This window comes from Haemaphysalis longicornis, unplaced genomic scaffold (assembly GCF_048455015.1).
Source record: "Haemaphysalis longicornis isolate Haplotype H1 unplaced genomic scaffold, Haemaphysalis longicornis Haplotype H1 scaffold_7, whole genome shotgun sequence".
NCBI classification, from domain to species: Eukaryota; Metazoa; Arthropoda; class Arachnida; order Ixodida; family Ixodidae; genus Haemaphysalis; species Haemaphysalis longicornis.
Genome location: NW_027526422.1, coordinates 99,263,882 through 99,287,863, shown reverse-complemented (window position 1 = coordinate 99,287,863; position 23,982 = coordinate 99,263,882). Strand labels below are relative to the sequence as shown.

Below are 23,982 nucleotides of genomic sequence, written 5' to 3'. Positions count from 1 at the left end.
TGACGTAGAATGTGACGGAGCAAGACCGTTGCAAGACTTGAACAGGAGCTTGGAATGAGCCGCGGATGCCGATACGTTGTTTGGAAAAATTCCACAAGTTGACGGAAGCCTTGGACAGCGCATGCTGTTTACTGAAGTGACGCTTGAAATCTTCGACAGTCATCAACGACACGGATGCTCCGGTATCGACTAAGAGTTGCATGGTCACTCCGCTGACTTCGGCTTGAACGACTAAGTCCTTTCTTGGAGGATTGTTGACGCTGACTTCAGCTTGGACGACGAAGTCCTTTCTAGAAGAAGTGCCGACTGTTAAGACGGAAGATCTTGCGGGTGCGTTGATCTCCGTGGATGCTGGATGCTCTACAGGTTCCGGTGTCGAAGCGGATCCCGTAGCTTCCTTCGAAGAAACTCGATGCACTGGTGCCGGCTTACGGCACATCGATGCGAAATGTCCCCAAGAGTTGCAGCGCCGATTTCGGGCTGGACAATTTTGAAATGCTGAATTATGCCATTTATTTCCGCATCGTTCGCACAACTGAAGCTTGCCTGCAAACTTCTTCTGCTGAACTGTACCGCGGAACTCTACAGCTGACTGCGGATGGAAACGTCCATCTTGGAGGCCACCATCTTGCCTTCCCGAACCCGGTGGAATGACGTCACGGCCTCCCCGGCTGGCCAGGCCATCTTGAATTCCTGTGCCGCCATCTTGAGCGCGCCGGCCTCCCCGGCGGCCCAAGCCATCTTGATTCTCCACGCCGCCATCTTGAGCGCGGCGGCTTCCCCGACTGTCATCTTCCGCGACGCCACCTTCTCCTCGTCGACCTACTGCTTGTACTTGATGATGCGAACCGAAGGCTTGGTTCGCCAACGACAAAGATTCAAAACTCCGACCAATCTCTTCAGCTTTCTCCAAAGACAACCTTTCGCCATGTGCGAGCAGCTTTTATCTAACCTGGGGGTTAGACGTTCCATGTATGATTTGATCTCGGACGCGCTCCGCGCACGTCAGCCCGAACTTGCAACGTACGGCTTTCTCCTTTAGAGCGGTCACGTATTCTAAAAAACTTCCCCCCCGAAATTGACGACGGCTTGTGAACTCATGTCGTTCAACAAGCGTATTTGTGGACGCAGCGAAGAGCCGGTCCAGCTGCTCCAAAAGTTGGTCGAATTTCGAAATGGCCGGAGCCGAGGATGCGGTCACACTACAGTCGGTCGCGGAGTCGGTCACGATAGGGCTGGTTACATTAGCGTCGGTCACGTTACTGGCGGCGTCCCTCCTTGCTTCGTCCTGCTCCGCCTCAGCAAAATACCTTCGTTGCCCCTCCCTACCCAAAACGCTGACGAGCGCCGACGCGCGTCGTCCGTCATTCCAGTCGCTGCCGCCAGCCGCCTCGAGATGGGCCTGAAACAATTTTTTCCAGTTATGCCACGGAATCGGAGGCGGCCCCGGCAATTCGAGGAAAACGGGCAGGTTATCGAAGAGGCCCATGCTGCCAAGCAGGAAGGAGAGAGATGCAGGAGCAGAAGCAGAAGAACGAAGTAGGGCGAGTCCTAAACGACGGTTCGACAAGCGTCAGCACAAAGAACGCTAGGCCTCGCGACGCCAGACGCGCCGGACAGTCACACTCGAGCGAGGTCAAACGCACTCACGTTTTCATTCTGCCGGACCCGTCGACGATGTCGTCGCAGCAGAAGAAAAGCATCCCATCCTCGTCGCCAAAAAGATGTGTCGTGGGCGACGGCGAGCGGCCTCGGCAGCGACCGGAGCGAAGGCTCAGCGCGCCGGGCCCACGCACAAGCCCAAGAAGGAGTGCGGCCTGCTCGTACCAAGACCAAACCCAAAGAGAGCGTTTATTGTTCGACAAGACGACACCGAGACGCATACGCACGTGACTCGTCACGTGCGTCCACAGCAACGATATCTAGTTACAATTAATACAACCAAGCGCACACAGTGAGCGGGCGCTCCACTAGAGGGCGCCACTACACCACAAGCCCCTTTCAGTTGTCTGCATCATGCGTTTTTAATGTGCATCAGCGCCTGCGATCAAAGGTAGAAAAACAAAAAAACACTAAATTTTCAGAACGCTGGTTGGTGTGTCAGTTCAGGAACAAATATGTAGGGGGCAAACAAGGAAAAAAGAAAGAAAAATAACAAGCCATTAATGTGGATTAGTGTAGTGATTTAAAAACTGTTTAGATGCAATAAACGTATGTGCCATGGCAGCGCACATAAGAAAAGACAAACTTGCCGTGACCAGGATTCGAACCTGGGTTATTGCGGCCACAACGCAAGGTACTAACCACTATACGATCACGGCTGCCCCACAGGACAGGATAGCGGAGCGTGTATACCGTATTTGCTCGCGTAATAATCGCACTTTAAAAAAATGATGCAAATTTAGGGGTGCGTTCACTGCGCGGGGCAAATTTTTGCGAAAAACATTTGAGCACAGAAAAGGCAAGCAAGTTGCGGGTCACACTTTTTACGATAGGCCTAATGGACATAATTAAAATAATAAATAAAAACATAATGAAACTGCGCACGCAGTAGTCTGACGCTTTGCAAAGTGACACAAAATGCAGTGTTTTCATGATTTACGGAACGCGCCGGAGCAAGTTTGCTGCGAGGGGACAGCAGGGCCACCAATAAGTGGCGGCCGCTGTCACAGTGCGGGTCATCAAAACAGATATGGGGGCCGACGCAGCAAGCTGAGCGCGTTGTTTCTTTGTCTTGTGAGTACATTATGTGCATTTAGTGAGAGCTTCTTCCTCATCAATATTGAACGCATGCTTGCCGATATCGCTAATATCGGCAAGTCTGCGGCAATAACGTAGTCATGTCCGCTTTGAAAGGGAAGGAAAGAGAGGTAATCACGATCATATCAGCTAGACTTGGCACACATACGACATACTACTGCGGCAAGTTCAGGTTGCGTTCATTGCGCGGGAAATTAAAAAAATCGAATTTTGCCGACAGATTTCAGGGGAGCAATCATTACGCGAGTGCTATCATTATGGGAGTAAATACGGTGCAACGCGTCAGTTAGAGCTGGTTGGTAATCAATTGTACGAATTTAAAGCGCAAAAATTCAGACAGGGGACGAACGGGACAAGGACTAGCGCTTGTCCTTGTCCCGTTCGTCCCCTGTCTGAATTCTTGCGCTTTAAATTCGCACAATAAATACGGTAATCGGGCTGTTACTTCTTTTTTTCCTTCTGTGACCCAGTTTCCGCAACTTCGGAGGGCCCGATTACCGTATTTTTTGTACGAATTTAAAGCGCAAAAATTCAGACAGGGGACGAACGGGACAAGGACAAGCGCTTGTCCTTGTCCCGTTCGTCCCCTATCTGAATTTTCGCGCTTTAAATTCGTTCCTATAATGCTCCTATACCAACTGTGAATCGCATAAAATACTCGGCCTAGTCATACAATCCAGTCGCCGAAACACATGAGTCCTACATACCCTTTCCTCACATGTAACGCAAATTATAGGCCTCCTGAGGCGCGTAACTGCTAGGGGCCACGGCCCGGCGGAAAAGGACCGCTGCCGATTTATCCAGGCGTTTCTACTGAGCCGCATTACATACTCCCTCCCATATCTGTCCCTTCCTACCACGGAGGTCACCAAAGTAGATGGACTCATCCGTAAGGCCTACAGGGCTGCTCTCGGCTTGCCTCATCACGCATCCACTGCCAAATCCACTGCTTGCACTGCTTGCCTCATCACGCATCCACTGCTACCGGAACCTACAACTCCCTGGACGAATTAATTGAAGCGCACCGTACGGGCCAGATACATCACCTGGCTAAACACACACCCGGCCAACTCTTAGTTAAAGGAGTACTGACACCAAATTTCTCGTTTTCAGTTTTTATGCTGTAAAGAATACCTATTGGCCCGATAATTACGAAAATCTAACCGAAAGCCGTCAGCCGCCAACATAAAATTAAATGTAGCACGTTTATTGCAACCAGTTTCGAATTCGGTCGCCGCGCGGGAAAATGGCCGTTTGAAGGCCAGCCAGCAAGCGGACCTGTCTTACGTCACGGTCTCACCCGTGACGTCAGGTACGTGCGCGGCATCGTCTGCTACGGATTGCACGCGGTCCACACTTGCTCGCGCAGTCATGTCTGTATCGTCAGACTCGGATGAGTCGTTTCCACCGGATTTTTAAATGTTGCTGCGGCAGTAGCGGCAGAACATTTTCAAGTCGACCCGCTGGCCAGCAGCGACTCGGAGAATGGCGACGACGGCGTCGACGCGGGCGACGACGACGACGACGACCCAGAACGCTGGAGGTTGGGCAACGTGAACTGGTAAGCCGCAGCAGATGTGCACACTTGGCGCATTTAAGCATTTAAAAATTACCTTCCTGGCTAATAGCCGCACTTTGTTCATTATATTAAAAAAACTGCGCGTTACCTGGCCGGGTCGGTGCGAATTCACTGCTTGTGCTAACTGCGCACAAAAACGCAGACCGCGGCCCCTTTGTGGATAGGCCTGTTTGGGCAGAATGCGTTTCCACTTCGCTTGTACTGCATCGGCGACTAGAAATGTGTCTTATTTTTTTAAAGGTGCACTTGCGGCCACGGCCGACCGATGCCCAAGTCGCTCGAGTCGAAGTGTTGCCGGGAAATTCCCCGCGTCGATGCCACGATTCCGGCGGGAGAGTCCTGCATAACGGCGCACCCGACATTCACGCAGGGTGTCATAAATATTCACGCGCTCGAAATCGCCTACTACTGGCTCATGGAGGACCGACCAGGCATAGTGGATGACCCGGAGATTCACAGGTATTTTTGGACTTTGGTTAATGCGCGCACTCACGCTTTTTTTTTTTTCGTAATTGCAACCATTTTGTTCTAACGATTTTCAAGTTTTCATCTTCGCAATTCTTTGTGGCACTTCCTTTGGCTAGCGAAGCTTCATATTAGCCACATATACTTTGGGGGACTAGAAACGCCCGATTTGTTTATTTTATAGGACCACAGGTTTTTTACAAAACCATGGATCCGGCACCTTTGTTGGCGCAACAATGCTTTCACAATTCTAGATTTCACAATTGTTGTGTTCCTGAACATTTGAAGCCAGCACGAGGACTTGAGATACACCTGTATACATAAACTGTTGCTGTCACTTGGTTGATGTACAATTACTGCATAATTTCAAGCCACTCAAGTTCTGTGACTGAATAAGTCATTTTTAAAAAAGTCTTCTAGCAACGTAAGGGTTTTCTGGAGCAGATAAAAGGTAATTTTCATTGCACTAGTACTGCTTCTTCAGTTTTGTTATTACTACTCAACTGATTAAATTTACTATTTCAGGGTGTACCGGCACGTTGCCTACAGGCAATTTGTCCGCTGGATATGGAAAGGTTTTGGACCAAACCACCGGGTAGTAATCCCAAGTTGCGCCGTGAGCAAAATCAGGGAGGCATTTCCTTCAGAGGAATATGCAGGGTTCCAGTACCCCCAAGTGTAAGAAAAAGGTGTCGTGAAACAGCAACAGTCTCTTTATTTCATTTGTGGTTCCCAGGTACTGATAAAACTTCATATTATTAAACTGCTCACATTGCACACAGTGATGCAACTACATACATACATATGGGATCGTGCATAGACACAATCATTCACAGTGACTACAACACATTTTATATGCTACCATAGTTCAACATGTACAAATGACACCCAAAGTGATGCTGCAGTTAAACAGGAAAGGAAAACAATTTTCAATACACACATACACAGAGAGTGCTAACAGGTCAAAATAAATGTAATCATCAGGCCCAGTCACAAAGCCAAGGTGGTTTGCACGCTGCACCTTTTCCTATTCCATATTCCCCCTTCCCCACACTTTCTGAAGAAAAAAAATTGCGGGCAACCAGACCTGTTCCAGCTTGGCTAGACACCTTTAAAAACAAATACGGCTAGAGGCCAACTAAACATTTTTAAAGGAAAAGCCAATTTCAAGAACAAAAAAAAAAAACACCCCGAAGTACGTAACAGCAGGACATCGAAGGAAAGTTTAAAAATAACACTAAGCACAAGTTAACATAAACCGGAGCAGAAGAGAGAACGTTCTCGAGTCAGTTCGCACAAAGCAGCAGGTACACGCTAAGGAAACATATCGCGATACACCGCTCACTGCATGTACACAATTTAAAATCAAATGAAAGGCGTCGTGTAAGCACGTACTTCCAGGAACCAAACACAAGAGGAGACAAATAATTCACACGCCAAGGCAATGACACAACGTTAAACGCAACTCCCTAGATATAGAATTAAGCACACAAAATAAAATTATCTCACACAAAGATAGCTAAAGCCTTACACAGCGTATTGCGAAAGTGAACTCTGAACGTAACATGTACATTATTTGCAGCACCAATGAGCACTCCAAATTGCAGGTTTTGAAAGCATTACAAGTGTGAGCAGTACTCTCAAAGAAGGCATGAGTCAGAGCTTAGACGGCATTCTGCACATCTCTTCGATACGAGTTCACACGAAGCACTGTGACCTTGGACGCAGTATTGTAGAGATGCAGTTCATGGGTGGCACATAACTAGGGGTCATCCAGTTCAACACAAAGTGCAGCAAGTGGGAGTGCAGATACAAGATAAAATGCTGAATAAACCCCTCACCAATGCCGACACTACGGAGTGCTGGAAGGTAAGGGCTGGCACTACATGCACAACAGGGCTCAGATGCAAGTCACTGAAAATAGGCATCACACCTAAGGCATAGTTCGAGAAATGAAATTGACAAGCTCCATGAGAATCCACGGCTTTCAAATTGTCCAATAGGTGGGGAAGATGTGGCGGCTCTAACGGTGATCTCAAGAGCTGACAAAGCCTCTGAATGTAGCTGGCTTAGGAAGCGAGGTCAAGTACACTAGGGGTGCATCGATATAATTCACTGTCACAGTTGTTGATACTTGTCTCCTGCCACACCAAGCGACCAACCTTTATCAGCAAAGAGCGCACCCTAGTTTTCGACCACCTTCCACGAACCTCCTCTCCTCTTGTAGCATCACTGCGGGTGACAGTATCCGCAAGCTCCTGCTTACACACCAGCTTGAGCTGGCATGTGGTATAAAGACGCAGTAAACTTCAAAGCAGGCAAAGGGTCTTTTTTAGGCAATTAACGGTAGCAGACTGATTAAATGGGTTATTAAGAGCTAACAAAAGTGAATGCATACTCCTCTTACATCAACCCCCACGGCTCGCATTCCACCTGATTACAGAGATTTCATAACAATCCGTCCACTCACCCGTAATATGAACCCTACTCATCATACTTCCCGACGAGCTGCTCGAGCGCGTGCCCTCGTTTCCACTCCACCCCTCGCCAAACACCTTCTACGTAGATGCTGCAGCACACAGGCACAAGCCGGCCTTCACTGTGGCTGTCGTCTCCTCGCCGACTACTACTCCTCTCACGTCTCTCACTATTCCCACCACAACCCCACATGTTGCGGAAGAGGTGGCCATAGCCCTGGCTCTCGTACACCGGCCTCCCCCTAATCTAATATTACCTGATTCAAAAACGGCCATCAAAAATTTTGCTAGCGGCACTATCTCCACGCTAGCCTGCAAAATTCTGCTTCAAAATTCAGCCCCCCAGCATCCTACGTAGCTCCTCTGGTTACCGGCACACACGGGACTAGGCGGCGGGGAATGGGCTCATAAGGCGGCATGAGCACTCGTCACCCGTGCGCCTGACGAGACCACTTCCCGTCAATGAGTTTACTCCGCCAGGGACTCCCTCACCACTTACAGGAGGTGAGCGACTACTATCGCCTCTCCCGCAACACGTTACCCCCGGCTCGCCCATCTCTAACCCCCTCGGAGGAACGGCTGTGGCGCCTCCTCCAAACGGAATCGCTCCCCAACCGAGCCCTCCTTCATCACATTTATCCATCCGCCTACCCCTCTCCCTTCTGCCGACATTGTGGCGCTAAATCCACAGTGCAACATCACATGTGGTCTGCCCCTCTGACCCCCACCCCACCATAACTTCCCCTGACCACTGGACGGAGGCCCTGGGCCACTCGGACGAAGACTCCCAGCGCCCACTGGTCACCCGAGCACAAGCAGTGGTGGCGGCCCTTCGGGCCGCCATGGCGGCCTCTTAGGCCAGTGGTGTCAATAAAAGTTTTTATCTTTCTCTCTCGTCGAGAAAGAAGATGGTGTTACGGCGCAGTGCGTAGTCACACCAATTGATTTTGTGGCCACCGGGGTCCCCACAGAAGGGCGATCCAACGCCGGTTTTTCTTCGGACGACGTGGAGGGCCAGTGGACGCAAAAAATCTCAAAGACACACCATCGCAAAGCGCGGAAGCTTGTTGCCAGGAGACCGATATATCAGCTTGCTGTCGCCACCTGCCTGTTCCGCCCCACTGACCGCTCTGCCTCCTTCCTTGCGGTATCGAGGGAGGCAGTCGCCCGTGAATTGGCTGCTGTCACCTGTGTCTCCCAAGTGAGGATGACATTCGCTTAAACGTTGTAGCCGCCGATGCCTAGACGGCGGAGTGCCTCTCTTCTCTGCTAGCAACAAAGGAAATATGGCGGTATACCCGTGCGAGACTACCGACCCGTCGAACGCGGCACAAGTCATGGCCTGATCTTCGGCGCGGACCCGCAACTCACGTCGGACGAGATACTGGTCAACATAACTCCGATGCGCCTATAGTTAAGTGTCCCGGCATTGCGATGGTGCAGCGGTGGTGTGCTTTGCAGGACCGGTCCCACCCCCTTCGTCACTATCTACACGCTGCTGCTCCCCGTGAGAGCCTGCCGCCCCAGACCTATCTAGTGCGACCAATGTGAGAGACTCGACCATGTGATGTCCGGCTGCAAGAGTACCGTGAGGTGTGCGCGCTGTGGGGGAGCACACGACTCACAACAGTGTACCGAAGCTGTTGCCCGCTGCTCAAACTGTAGTGGCCGTTACAGTGTGACGACCCCCGTTGCCCACGCTGGCAGCACCAGCGCCGTGTGGCCACAGCCATGGCGCAGCCGCGGCAGCCAGTGCCACGTGCGGAGGTGGAGGCGTCGGTTCGACCGGCTTAGCCCAGCTACGTCGAGATGGTCATGGGGCGCAGGACCCAGCGGCACTCACAGCTTGGCCCACAGACGCAGCAGCCTCCGCTCTTTGGACGACAGCAGGCCTGGTCTGCGGCACAGCGGGAAGCAGCCAGGTGCCCCACTGCCCAGCAGCCCGCCCCGCCTGCAGCCCCAGTCGTTCCGCTTGCAGCCCCCTGCACGGAGTAGCTAATGCCCGTCCACCTGGCCCTGGCGCACAGCTTGGTGTGCCGACTGCCCGCCGATGACCCTGCACGAATGGCGGCCATAAACGCCCTGGCCCTCCTGAAACCCCCCGCCAACTTCCACCATGGCTGCATACCCTGTGGGAAAGGCCAGCGCCCACGCATCCTGCAGTGGAACTGCAACGGCCGGGGCTGCCGCAGCGCGTAGCTAATTGAGCACCTACTGCGGGAGTCCTTCGATGTGCTGGCACTGCAGGAGGTGTACATCTACGACGATACGCCGCGCCTGCAGGGCTATGTGTGTTATCTCAGCGCCAACAGCTGCCGTATGAGGTCTTGCAGCAGCACACCGTGCCGCAACGCCACCCCCCACCGGGAAAGCCGCGGGCAGCGGTCTATGTGCAGGCCACCCTTAACAGCGCTCCTGTTGACCTGGCCCCAGTTGCTGATGGCCCCATTGAATGTGCCGTCGTTACGGTGGGTGTGCTGGGGAACCTGGACGTGAATCAGCTGGAGCCGCTTCGGCGACTGTTTAATCGGTACTGGCAGACTGGTGTCCTCCCGCTACCCTGGCTCGTGGGGCTCATCTCGCCAATTCTCAAGATTGGCAAGCCCCCGACGGAGCCAGAGTGCTAGCGACCCGTGTCCGTGAAGTCGGCTGCTGGGAAGGTGATGGAGAGTGCAGCCCTAGCCCGTCTTGAGGGGATCGCGGACCACAGCGGCGCCTTCCGGGAGCACCAAAGCGACTTCAGGCAGCACCGCTGCACGGCTGACTCCTTGGTGGACGTCATCTCCATGCTGGAACAGGTCCGCTATGGTAAGAAGGTGCCCTTCCTTCTCCTGCTGGACATGCGGTTAGCATTCGACACGGTCGCCCACGGGGCCATCCTGGAGGCCCTGGACGGCATGGGCGTTATGGGGCGCCCCGGAGGCTACATCCAGGCATTCCTGCGCGACCGGACATTGCGGGTGAAGGTCGGCCGGGCGACCAGCAGTCCTCGTGACGTCCGCTCCGGGGTGCGCCAGTGGAGCGTGCTGAGCCCGTTCCTATTCAACTTGGTGCTGGCTCCTCTCCCCGACTGCGTCCCTCCAGGCTTGCTATACCCTGTAGAGGTGGCGATGTACGCTGACGACGTTGCACTGTGGACCCATGGTCCCACCAAAGACTGCCACACAGTCAAGGCGTGCCTCCAGGAGGCTCTGGGATCAGTCGCAGTCTTTGCCGAGAGCCGTGGCCTGCAGCTCTCGGAGGCCAAAACGCAGGCCCTTATGCTACACCCTGGAGGATGCAGGGCTCGACGGACAACACCGTCCATCACACTCAACGGACGGCCTGTTCCCTGGCGGCTGACCGTCGTGAAGCACCTGGAGCTGCTCATTGACTGCAGGTTCACATGGCTGCCGGCTGTGAAGACCCTCAGGGCACGCAGCGTACGGGTGCTCCAAGGTGTGTGGCAGCTTCTGGCTCGAGGCAATGGCTGCTCCCACCAAGTGGCGCAGCAAGTGCTCCACGGCATGGCCTCCGCAGCTGTGCTGTACGCGCTTCCACTCGCCTACCTGGGACCTCGATGCTGGCAGTAGCTGGAGATCAACCAGCGCCATGGCATCCACTTCTCCCTGGACCTCCCCTCCACGTCCCCGGTTGCGGGCACTTACACGGGGGCGGGCGCCTGGCCCACCGAGATGAGGGCCTTGCAGACGGGACGGCGGCACATCCAGCGCCTGCTGAGCGCACGCGGCTGCGCTGCGCTCCTGCAGAGGTTCCGTGGCCTGTCCAACTCGCACATGGAAGCGCTGATCACTATCTTCGAGGAGGGCATCGTGATGCCGAACCGACCCCGCCTGGAGCCTTCACCACCAGACACCGGGGAGGCCCTGCAGATAACCACGACCCTCCGCGGGGTCCGCAACAAGCGAACCACACCGCCCCAGGCCATCCGCAACGAGGCAGCCGGCCTGCTGCAGGACGAGCTGAGCAGATACCTGCATCTCTTCATGGATGGCTCCGTCAAGCACAGCACGTGCGAGGGGGCGGCTGCATGCGTGGTGCCTGAGCTGGGAGCCAGCCGGAGGTGCCGCATGCCCTTCCCCACTTCCTCCACACGGGCGGAGCTGACTGCACTGAATCTGGCCACAACCTCCTCCTCGAGAGGGGGCCACAGAAACACCGCGGGGCAGTCATACTCACGAAATCTAGGACTGCCCTGCTGCGGCTGCACGTGGCCTACCAGTCCACCAACACCAGAGGCTACCCCGAGCGCTCCCTTGCAGCCAAGCTCGACACTGTGGCCTCCCGAGGCTGCGACCTGCGGCTCCACTGGCTGCTGGACCACAGTAGCATCTGCGGCAACGAGGACGCCGACGCCCGAGCCAGCGAGGCCCACCAGGAGGGCACCCCAGTCCAGTTTCCCAAGACGTCACCGCCTTCGACGAGGCTCGCACCACCCTGACCCGCATGGTACCGACGATGCACCTCAACCCTCGGGCTGCGAGTTGCCTGGCACCGCAGCCACTGCCTGCACGCATCACCAGGGGCGCCCGCTGCCTGCTTCTCCGCATGCGGCTCGACTGCTGCAATGTGGCGGAGCGCCTGCACCGACACGGACGCAAGGACTCCCCTACACGTGTGGGCTGTCCGAAACCAGAGACGCTGGAGCACTACTCTGTTTTTGCCCCCACCACGTGGGCCCGACAGCAGAGCTTCACCGAGCGCTGCAGCGTCGAGGCCTTCCCAGCGATGGCATGGAGGACATTTTGTTCCCAAAGGGGACTACGGCAACCCAACGGGAAGTGTTCACCCATCTGCTCCATTACTTGGAGACGTCCGGCCTCACGCAGAGGCTGTAGCCCGGAGTGCAGTGACTGACTGATTTATTTTTTATTTATTTATTTGGATACCCTCAGGGCCCAAAGGGCGTTACAGAGGGGAGCGGGTTACATCTTGTGTAACATACAAGAAACAAAAGCAGCATCACAAACACAAGCTGAAAAAAGCAACGTAAAGATAAGAAATCACCACAACAGGTTGCTTACAGCAGATCGGAACGCAGCCTCATCCGTTATCGCTGCAACAGATGAAGGAAGGCGGTTCCAACTAACACAAGTGCTGGGGATAAACGAATTATGAAAATGCTTCGTATGGCCGGATGGAACGTTAACTTTGTACAGATGATCAATGCGTGCCGAAGTGTAAGATGGAGAAGATAGTAGCTGTTGTTTTAGAATGGGATTTTTGTGATATATTTTATGAAAAAGACACAACCGAAATAATTTCCTCCGGTGGTCGAGCAGTGGTAAAGAAAGACTTAATTTCATGGCCGTAACACTTGATGTGCGGTGATAATTGGAAAGAATGAAGCGCGACGCGCGATTTCGAACTTTCTCTATTTCTGCGATGAGCGATTCTTGACCGGGGTCCCACACAGAAGCCGCATACTCTAATTTTGAACGAACGAGACATTTGTAAAGAAGTAATTTTAGGGAACTAGGAGCCATATAAAAATTTCGCCGGAGGTAGCCTAACATACGGTTAGCATTACTTACTACATAATCAATGTGAAGTTTCCACGATAGGTTAGATGTTAAGTGTACACCAAGGTATTTATAACACTGGACTGTTTCGAGAGGGACGTCGTTAAGAAAGTAGTTAGGTGCAGCAGAGTTCGAGAAACGCGCATGCATTTGCATTTATTAATGTTAAGATTCATTTTCCACAACTTACACCATTCCATAACTTGGTTAATATCGGACTGTAAAGTGTTAATATCAGATGTATTAGTTATTTCCCGATAAATTACACAATCATCAGCAAAAAGGCGGACTGATGAACGGATGTTAGTTGGCAAGTCATTAATGTAGATCAAAAAAAGTAAGGGCGCCAACACAGAGCCTTGAGGAACACCTGAGTGAACGGCAGACAAAGGAGAATCAAAGTTATTTACAGTAACAAATTGTGAACGGTTAGTTAGGAAGCAGCGTAACCATGCAAGCACGTTAGTATCCAAGTTAAGATTACTCAGTTTAAGAAATAGAAGTTCATGTGACACAGTATCAAAAGCCTTCGCAAAATCAAGGAATATGCAGTCCGTAACCGACCCGCGATCTAAAACGGAGTGAAGGTCATGACTGAAACATAAAAGCTGCGTTTCACAGGAGAATGATTTTCTGAACCCGTGCTGTGAGTGACTGAAAAAAGAATTGTCTTCTAAGAATTTGGCAACGCAAGAATAGATGACGTGTTCCATGAGTTTGCATGAAATGGAAGTTAATGACACTGGGCGAAAATTGTGCGGGGAATGTCTATCCCCAGGCTTGTGCAAGGGAACCACCCTCCCAATCTTCCAATCATCCGGAATACAGCCGGTTTCAAGTGATTGCGTGAACAATTTTGTCAAAAACATAGAACAATACAATTTTGTGTTGATAAGAAATTTGGAATTGATGTTGTCTACTCCACATGATGACGTAACTTTTTGTTTTTCAATTAAACGTACAATGCCAGAGATGTCAAATATAATTGGTTCCATAGAAAGTACGTCAAGTGGTTGGAATGCCGGATAAACAGTGACAGTAGATGTGGAGAACGCAGTAGTGAACACATCATTAAATACTGCAGCACACTCATCACCAGGAACCGTAGCTCCATCTGGGGTTTTAAGAGTAATCGTTGAGTTATCCTTATTTTGGTTAATGATATTCCAGAATTGCTTGGGATTATTGACCAACATACATGGTAGCGTGGTATTGAAAAATGAATTCCGAGCCTCTTTCAGTGCAACTTTGTACTGGGCGGCGGTTAACCTATATGCATCCCATTGTGATTCAGAATTGGATAATTTTGCGGATCGGAATAAACGTTTCTTTTTGTTGCACAATCTTTTCAACGAACGGTTATACCATGGTGCCTGCCTGCTAGATGTGATTGTTTTAATTGGAACGAAGTCACTTAATAAAGAGGCCACCTTTCCTTTAAACAAGTTCCAATTCTCATTAACTGATCTGTCATCGAAGCCCAGTAAAAAGCTGTCGAGAAATGAAGCAAGCTCACAATTTATTGCATCAAAATCTGCCCTTTTGTAGTCCCGGATTTGCTTTCGGCTGTTTGTGCGACGAAAAACGGGAAAATTTGCTGTGAAGTGCAGAATTGAATGGTCGCTACAACCGGGTAGGTAAGTAAGAGGAGAAATAATTTCAGGCAAAAAAGTAAGTACAAGGTCTAAAACACTCGACGTTGTCAACGTAACTCTTGTAGGCTGGGTAACGAGTTGGGAAAAGTTAAAATCACCACACAGGCTCAAGAAATTGGCACAATCATTCGAAAAGGGACTAGGTTGAGGAGGTACCATGGACCACACAATGCTTGGGTAATTAAAATCGCCCATTAAAATTATGGGAACATTAGGAAAACGTAGAATGATCTTGTTGACGGCATCATGAAGCCCATCGACGAAAGAGGGACAAGACGAAGGTGGTCGATAACAGACACCTACAATAAGTTTTTTGAAGGAAATGCCGATCTCCACCCAAACAACTTCTAGGTCACAGGTAACAGAAATTGGAGAAGAGAAAAGGCTATCTGCGACAGCAATTAATACACCCCCTCCGCACCTTTCTCCCCTATCACGACGATAAACGTTAAAGTTTTTCCTGCATTTGAAAAGTTCACTATTCGCCACTTTTGCTGATAACCACGTTTCAGTTAAGGCAATCACGTCTGCTTCGCTAGAATCAATGATACTGCAAAGATCATCGCGTTTCGGCAATAAGCTTCGAATGTTTGTGGAAAGAAAAGAAAGCGAAATTTTCTGCGCCGGCGCAAGACCCCCACCCCTCGCTGACCGTTAATCTACTACTGGTGTTGACGAGCAGGCGGCGGCGGTTTCTGCATCTGAAGCGTTAAATTGCGCAAAGGTACCTGGTAGCTCAAACACTGTGTCATTGGCGTGATTGTAGCTGTAGCATTTTTTATTCACGTAAAGTTTTTTATATCTCAGCTTGTATGGCGAATTTTGTGCTTTACCAAATTCTAGCAGCTTTTTTCTTGCTTGCCGCGTTGGCAGCGAATAATCTTCGCTAATGCTGACACCACTGTCGGCAAGCTTCGAAGCAGAAAGCAGAACTTTTTGCTTCATTTTAAAGGAAGAAAATTTGGCTACTACCGGCCTACTTTTGTTTGGTGCAAAATTACCAATCCTGTGCGCCCGTTCAATCTCGTCGTGGCCTAAAGACAGCTTCAAACTGCCAGTGATGACGTTAATTAGCTTATTCTCAGTCTCTTCCCATTTTTCTGAAGGTTCATCAGGCAAGCCGTAAAATAACAGATTGTCCCGCCGCATTCTGTCTTCTAGTTCGGCCTGACCCGCGAGTAAACTGTCGCTTTTGCTTGCGAGAAAGTTCGACACCTCCTTTAGGTTTGATAGTTCGGTTTGCATAGCACTTGTGGCCGATGTTTTCGCTTCGACAGCTGTCAGTCGTTTTTCCATATCAGTAATACTCCTTTCCATTGATTCCTGGATTTTGCGAACTTCTTTTACCGAAAGGATTAAATCTGTCTGATCTTTCTCCATTTTAAGAGTACGTGCATTGACGTCTTTTAGCATACTGAACATAGCATTGAACTGATCCAGGGGAGTGTCAGCCACAGGTTCCGAAGTGGCATCATTTAAGGACGCCTGCGTACGTGTAGTGGGACCTGGGTTTTGCTCGACATCCCCAGAAATCAAGAGCAGTTGTTTACAAGCGGCAAAGCACTCGCACAACATTGGCAACAGCACTCCCGGGCGTGGGAACCGCAATAAACACACATTGTTGGACCGTTTAGCGTACAGCGAGGAAACAGAACCAACCCGGGTGTACAAGCGCGCATCGGTTAGCAGCCGCACCGTAAAGCTGCTCCCACGCCCACTGAAGAGGTCCCGGCACCGCCAGTCGCCTTTATCGGGGCAGTCCGCTGATGTCCGAGTCGATGCCGTCGTCTTGTAAAATTCAGCGACGCTCCACGATATCTGTCCGTCGCCGAGAAACGCAGTAGGGGTACCATCGTGCAGAAACGCTGATAGATTGCAGTGACCGGTGGCCGATGAAAATGCGCAGAACTGGATCCATAGGGCAACCTGGGTGTAAAAGCGCGCATCGGTTAGCAGCCGCATCGTAAAGCTGCTCCCACGCCCACTGAAGAGGTCCCGGCACCGCCAGTCGCCTTTATCGGGGCAGTCCGCTGATGTCCGAGTCGATGCCGTCGTCTTGTAAAATTCAGCGACGCTCCACGATATCTGTCCGTCGCCGAGAAACGCAGTAGGGGTACCATCGTGCAGAAACGCTGATAGATTGCAGTGACCGGTGGCCGATGAAAATGCGCAGAACTGGATCCATAGGGCAACCTGGGTGTACAAGCGCGCATCGGTTAGCAGCCGCATCGTAAAGCTGCTCCCACGCCCACTGTGCCCGGTCTGACAGCTTTCTAGGACTGATAGCTCTCTTTATACCTTTCTCTCTCTGTCTGTCTCTCTCCACTTTATCCTGCCACTGCCCCTCTACTTCCCTTCCCCTGCACTGGGTTATATGCAGGTGAGCTCCCTGCCGAGCTCAAAATATCCCCAGTGCCTTTCCCCAGTGCCCCCATCCACGCTTACCTTCTGTAGCGATCCATTCTGTTCCCCTTAATGAACAACGGTTATCTGGCCTTCTCATTACATGCTGTGCCCACGCGCATTTATTCTTCTTAATTTCTAATAATATCTTTTTAAAACGCGTTTGATCCCTGACCCACTCCGCTCTATTCTTGTCCCTTGTTGCGATCTCCGTGGTAGCGGCTCCTCGGCTAGGACGGGTGGCCGGGCATTCCAAGCGCCGGGGCCTCCACAAGAAGCGGAAGCCTCCGAAGAACGGGAGACACAGCCGTTTATTTTCAGTGCAGAGGTAGAATGCGCTCCTATGTACAAAATGGGGTTCGGTTATATAGACATGAGAGAGGAGAAAACGCGGGAAACACACACTCGGACCACACAAACACATGGCCGCAGGCTCGAAGCCGAACGAGTCGGTCGCGGAGGTCCCCCTCCCCAAAGCGGCTTAGAGAGACGCACGGCCGGCGGCGCCGCATTGCCACTAACAGTTGCCGGGACCACCCTGGTGTCGTCGCGCGGGAAGACACGACGCCGACTCAATAGAAGGGTCCGTCGCAGAACACAGATGCGGCCGCGGCCCTCTCGGGATGCTTCGGCACCTTTGAAGACGAAGTCGAAGGGCACTCTCCATTCCCCCCCTCTCAAAGTGGGGTCGCCGTACGCGCACGTGTTCCGCTGTCGGCAAAGTCACAACAACTCCTCCACCACCCGAAGCTCGTGCTCCGAGAGAAGGGGTCTGCAACCGCTTCACGAAGAGCCGACTGCTGGGTCCGCAACGATGGTCCATGTCCCCCTGGCTCGCTGTGGCTTTCATGGTGGCAAGCTTTGTCTGAGCAGCACACTGTCTTCAAAATTCACAAACGCACCAAGCAAGCATCTCGCCCAACTCCCAGAAACCCACCAGACACTTTTTCATACCTCAGGGCTGCTAAAATGTTTAACAGCGTCTGGAAATACACAGGCTCAAGTGCCCTCAAGACCGATCAACCCTCTTCTCCTCTTTACTTCCACAATAAACACTTGAAGGTAGCTAATTTCCCTGTTAGCCTGTCGCTTCTTAAAAACAGCGGCTTAAGCCATCGGCGTTAGAATTCATTTTGCCCTTTTTATAGCGTACTTCGAAGGAGTATTGTTGCAAGGCGAGGCTCCAGCGAAGAAGACGCCCGTTTTTTCCCGACATGTTTTTCAACCATGTAAGAGGACAGTGGTCGGTCTCAACAATAAATTTCGAACCGGACACGTAGCAAGAGAGCTTCTGAACGGCCCAGACCAGACAAGCACATTCTTTCTCAGAAGCGCTGTACGCTTCTTCCCTGGCCGTCAGTTTTCTGCTTGCATAGAGAATCGGGTGTTCATTCCCTTGATCGTCCCTTTGGCAAAGCACAGCGCCCATTCCCCGGTTGCTCGCGTCACATTGTATCAGGAATTGCCTAGAATAATCGGGAGATCTTAGCACCGGCTCGCTCATCAGCGCCTTTCTCAGCGACTCGAACGAATTTTTCATAGCGCTGTCCCACCTAGTACGTTCGGGTTCAGTTTTACGGAGAGCGTCGGTGAGGGGGCTGGCAAGCTCCGAATACTGCGGTATATACTGACGGTAGTAGCCTACCAAACCCAAGAACGCTCGAATCTCCGTCTTCGTTGCCGGCATGCGGTAGCAAGAGATAGCCAGCAGCTTGATTTCCGAGGGCCGGCGCAACCCATTTCCCACTACATGGCCCAAATAGCTCACCTCTCGGCGGCCAAGCTGGCATTTTTCGGCTTTGACCGTTAACCCTGCTTCTCGCAGTCTGGACAGCATACTTCTCAAATGAACCAAATGCTCCTCCCACGTGTTAGAAAACACCGCCACGTCATCCAGGTAGGGAACAGCAAAGTCTTCCATCCCGCGCAAAACTTTGCTCATTAAACTCGAAAAGCAAAAGGGTGCATTTTTGAGGCCGAAGCTCAACATTGTTGGAGCAAACATTCCAAATGGAGTTACGAATGCTGCGTACTGCTGGGCTCTCTCAGTCAGAGGCACCTGCCAATAGCCTCGAACGAGGTCTAGCGTGGAGATGTACCTGGCGGCGCTCACTTGTTCCACCCTATCCTCTATGTTGGGAATCGGAAACACCTGATCTTTCGTCACTGCATTCAGTTTCCTGTAGTCGATGCACGGTCGTGGTTCCTTCCCGGGTACCTCAACAATTATCATGGGTGAACTGTAATTGCTCTCAATCTCCCGGATCACGCCAAATTCTAGCATTTTGTCCACTTCGTCTCTTAGAATGGCGTGTTGCCTCGGCGACATTCTGTACGGCTTCGAGTTAACCGGCTTCGTGTCTGTCAGCTCGATGTCATGAGTTATGAGGTTAGTCCGGCCCGGTCGTCTAGAGAACAGATCTCTAAACTCAGCAATCACTTCACGAAGGTCGGAAGCCTGGTCCGAGTTGAGTGACTGTGCGCAGCATGACATTCTCTCAATCTCGTCCACTGAAAAATCCGGTAGATCCTTCTCTAGCTCGGGAATTTCAGCCGAGACTTCCTCTGGCGCGTTCACTGTCAGGTTAACAATTGACTCCCTTTGCCTGTACGGCTTTAGAAGGTTAGCGTGATATATCTTGCACAACTTCCGTTTGCCTGGCAATTGCACCACGTAATTGGTGGCAGAGAGCTTTTCCAAAATGACAGCTGGGCCATCCCACTGAATTTCCAGTTTATTCGCCCTAGACGGCCGCAGGATCATCACCTTGTCATTGAGCATGAACGAACGCTCTTTTGCATTGCGATCGTAGTACACCTTCGAACGGTCTCTGCACGCGTTCATCTTTTCCTCGGCTAGCCTTTCGGCTTTGCTCATCCTCTCTAGCAGGTTCAGAACATATTCCACAACTGTGGAATCCTCCTGCTGTCCTTCCCATACTTCTCTCAACATCAGCATCGGTGACCGCAAGTTTCTGCCGTAAACCAGCTCCGCTGGAGTGAACCCTGTTGCCTCATGGGGCACCGTTCGGAGTGCGAATAGCGTGGCGGGGAGGCAATCATCCCATTCCTGCTTTCTCTCGTAGCAAAGAGCACGCAGTACTCGCTTCAGGGTGGAATGACACCTCTCAACGCTATTTGACTGCGGATGACACACCGAACTGTGTATCAACTTGACTCCACACCGCTCTAGAAAAGTGGTTGTGAGGGCGCTGGTGAATACGCTGCCTTGGTCGCTTTGGATCTCTGAAGGGAATCCAACCCGCGCGAACACCGAGAGCAGGGCGTCCACAACATCAGCAGAAGAAAGCTCTTTAAGAGGCACAGCCTCTGGGAATTTTGTAGCTGGACATAGTATCGTGAGCAGATACTTGTTCCCTCGCTCGGTGACAGGAAGAGGTCCCACAATGTCGATCACCATGCGCTTAAACGGCTCAGTAATGATCGGCACGAGCTGCATTGGCACCTTGCACCTGTCGTGCGGTTTTCCGACCCGTTGGCAGCTGTCACAGGACCGAACGAATTGCTCAACGTCCCTAAAGCAGTTAGGCCAGTAAAACTCTTGCAAGAGGCGGGCTTTGCTTTTTTTCATCCCCAGGTGGCCAGACCACCCGTCCCCGTGAGCCAGCCGCAGCAAGTCCTGTCGGTATTTCGCCGGCACTAGCAACTGATCGTATATCACGCCTCGTTTGTCCCGATATCTACGAAACCACAGGCCACCCCTCTTCAGAATGGAGACGTTTTTCTTCGCGACCCCTTCTTTGCAAAGGTCCTGCAACTTGAGGACACTCTCATCGTTCTCCTGCTCCCTACCAAACTGCGCTCTGTCAACGGACAACAATCGCTCGAAACTGCCGTCCGAGGGCGGCAACAAAGAGGCGAGGTCTCCCCGTTCTGGTTCGTTATCGGCCGGTTCCCCCTCCAACTCTTCGCCCCGCCCGGTTTGCGCGACTTCTTTCGGAACAGTCTCCCCTGAGCTTTCTTTGGACGCGGCTACCGAGGCATCGTCAGGTGTTAATTGGCGGGCCAATTGTCTTGCCTTAGAACGGGTGAGCGCGCAAACATCACCTGTCTCGAAGCTAGTTCCCCTTTGCCTCAAAAGCAACTCAGACTTATTGGAGAACAGATAAGGGTAATCCATCGGAAGGCTGGCCGAAACGGCTGCCTCTGTGCTTAAGGTACCGAAAGGGCCCTCAATGCTCACACGCGCAAGTGGCAAGCAAACGCTGTCTACCTGTACAACCTGGCGGATCCAGGCACAGTCGCCTGTAAAATCGTCGGCGCTTACGTATGAAGGATGCACAACATCCATTGTGGCAGCGGAATCTCGCAGAACCCTGCAGGATTTCCCATTCACTCTCAATTCCCGCATGAACGGTTTCAGGAGAGCCAAATTCTCGTCGCTTCCGTCCGTGTAAGAAAGCACTACCCTGGGGTTTCGACAACCGGCGGCCACATGCCCTGGCTGCTGGCATTTGTAGCACACAAAGGGCCTTTGCGCTTCGAAAGATTTCTCCTTGTTTTTCTCTTTCGAATCTTCGCCAGTCTTTCTTAGTGTCTGCGGTTCACCTTTCACAGGCTCCCGTTTTCCAAACCCTCCGCTATCGCGAAGAAAGGTTTTCCCACCAGCTTTGTCGCGATTTAACGCTGTTCCTTCGGCGCTCTGCCAACCCTCTTTCTGCTGAGTTGGACGCCGGTTCTCCTCATGCAGAGTGCGCCGTGACGCGTACTCATCTGCGAGCTCTGCGGCTTTTTGAACACTGGTGATGTTAGGCCTGTCGAGAATCCACAACCTAACTTGCTCCGGTATTGCTCGGTAGAACTGCTCGAGACACATTGTCTCTACTACCTTGTCATGATTACCGTGAACTTCTGCACTCTTAAGCCACTCATCTAGGTTCGCCCTCAAATTGTAGCCGAACTCTAGGAACGACTCCTCCTTTCCCCTAGTGAGCTTTCTGAACCTCTGGCGGAACGCCTCGGCGGACAGCCTATATCGCTTAAGCAGACTCGTCTTTACGGCATCATAGTTTTCTGAGTCTTCCCGACTCAACCGTGCAATTCCATCCGCAACCTGACACGGCAACAGTGTCAACAGACGCTGTGGCCACGAATTTCGTTCGAACCCATTTTTCTCACATGTCCGCTCGAAATTCACGAGAAACAAACCAATGTCCTCTCCAAGTGCGAAAGGTCGCATTAGATCTTTCATTTTGGTATTCCCACTGTCTCCTCCGCTGAGCGGCTGCTGATTAGCGCTGTTGGCTTTGTTTGCCTCGGCTTTCTTCAGCTCTACCTCGAGACGCTTCAGCTCAATCTCCTGGTCGAGACGTTTCTTTTCAAGTTCCTGTTCTCGACGCTTTGTGTCGAGTTCCTGTTCGCGCAGCTTTAATTCAAGCTCCCGCTCACGACTCTTCAGTGCAAGCTCCTCTTTCTTCTCCTTCTCTTTTCTGTCTTCCCGCTCTTTTACCAGCTCCCAACATTCGCTAAGCTCCCTATCGTCTGCTCCGATAGCGAGAATCGCGTCGATAATGTGGGGCTTGCGCTTGGCCCTTCCCGTTTCCACACCTAACTCCTGGCACATTAAAAGCAAGTCAGTCTTGCCCAGTGCATTAAGATCCATGATCAGTTCCTGCGAGACACTGAGCCCTTATCTCCAGACGTTGTCTATCCTGATGTCCAAAATCCACTAACGGTCAGCGATAGACAAAATCCCCAAGCTCCGACATAAAATTCGAGAGTCTGGTGAATCTCCAAAGAAGTCAGGCAAGACACTCACTCAGGCGTGATCGTGGACGACGATGCATGGTTGAAGATCCCATAGCTGCCAGCCAGTTGTTGCGATCTCCGTGGTAGCGGCTCCTCGGCTAGGACGGGTGGCCGGGCATTCCAAGCGCCGGGGCCTCCACAAGAAGCGGAAGCCTCCGAAGAACGGGAGACACAGCCGTTTATTTTCAGTGCAGAGGTAGAATGCGCTCCTATGTACAAAATGGGGTTCGGTTATATAGACATGAGAGAGGAGAAAACGCGGGAAACACACACTCGGACCACACAAACACATGGCCGCAGGCTCGAAGCCGAACGAGTCGGTCGCGGAGGTCCCCCTCCCCAAAGCGGCTTAGAGAGACGCACGGCCGGCGGCGCCGCATTGCCACTAACAGTTGCCGGGACCACCCTGGTGTCGTCGCGCGGGAAGACACGACGCCGACTCAATAGAAGGGTCCGTCGCAGAACACAGATGCGGCCGCGGCCCTCTCGGGATGCTTCGGCACCTTTGAAGACGAAGTCGAAGGGCACTCTCCATTCCCCCCCTCTCAAAGTGGGGTCGCCGTACGCGCACGTGTTCCGCTGTCGGCAAAGTCACAACACCCTCAACATTACGCCTATCATCATCCGTTCCATTGCTGGCTGAGTCGTCCTCAATTTAAGTTGAACCGTCTTGCAGAAATACACGTGGACAAAGACGACGACTCCCCTTCTCACCACGTGACATGACAACTATTATTTCAAGAGAAAAATGGAACCTTAAAGGGGTCCTGAAATACCTTCCGCCGATGCGTGGATGTACATGTAACCAAATAAAGCAATGTATTAGCAATCTCCTCCCGCAAGAATTTTGTTGAAGCGATGAGTATTAGCTGAGAAATCGTAAATCAAAAACCGCGCATTATCGTCGCGCCGCGTTTCCTCCTCCTTTCAACTTACTCTCCGCTGTTGACGGCGAGCAGGCCTTCCCTCCCATGATGCTGCGCTCCTCGGCGGTGACGTACTTCCGCTATCGCGCTGCTCATACCGCCGTCTGCTACGGGCAAGCTTTGTTGACACCTTCAATCCCTCACTCCGATCAAGGCTGGAAAAGCGAATGAAAAATCTGGCCGCATTTGTGCAGCGGCCTGGCCTTGCCCTTTCGCGGTGTGCGTTGCTGAAGGGCAGCACGTGACTTTTAATCGGCGGCGAACTCGCAGCCGCTCGGGGAGGACCGTGCGCTCGGTCCCTCATGCCCCTCATGCACCGCGCACTGTTTATCCAAAAAGCGCCGTATCAGATGTGGCCCCGCTAGTGCGGGGTCTTATTTTGTGGCGGTGGTAATTTCTGCCGGCGGCATGTGAAAAAGACATTTT

At 52.0% G+C, this 23,982-nt stretch overlaps 1 long non-coding RNA gene and 1 other non-coding gene across 2 annotated transcripts; both read right to left on the bottom strand.

Annotated features, from left to right (window-relative positions):
• Positions 1–462: 462 nt before the first annotated feature.
• Positions 463–1,795, bottom strand: LOC144146160 (uncharacterized). The gene is made up of 2 exons (XR_013317669.1): positions 1,651–1,795; positions 463–1,402 (listed from the first exon to the last, which is right to left on the bottom strand). It is a non-coding gene; the product is annotated as an uncharacterized LOC144146160 (long non-coding RNA).
• Positions 1,796–2,249: 454 nt separating this feature from the next.
• On the bottom strand, positions 2,250–2,321 carry Trnah-gug (transfer RNA histidin (anticodon GUG)). The gene has a single exon. It is a non-coding gene; the product is annotated as a tRNA-His (tRNA).
• Between the last annotated feature and the right edge of the window lie 21,661 nt (positions 2,322–23,982).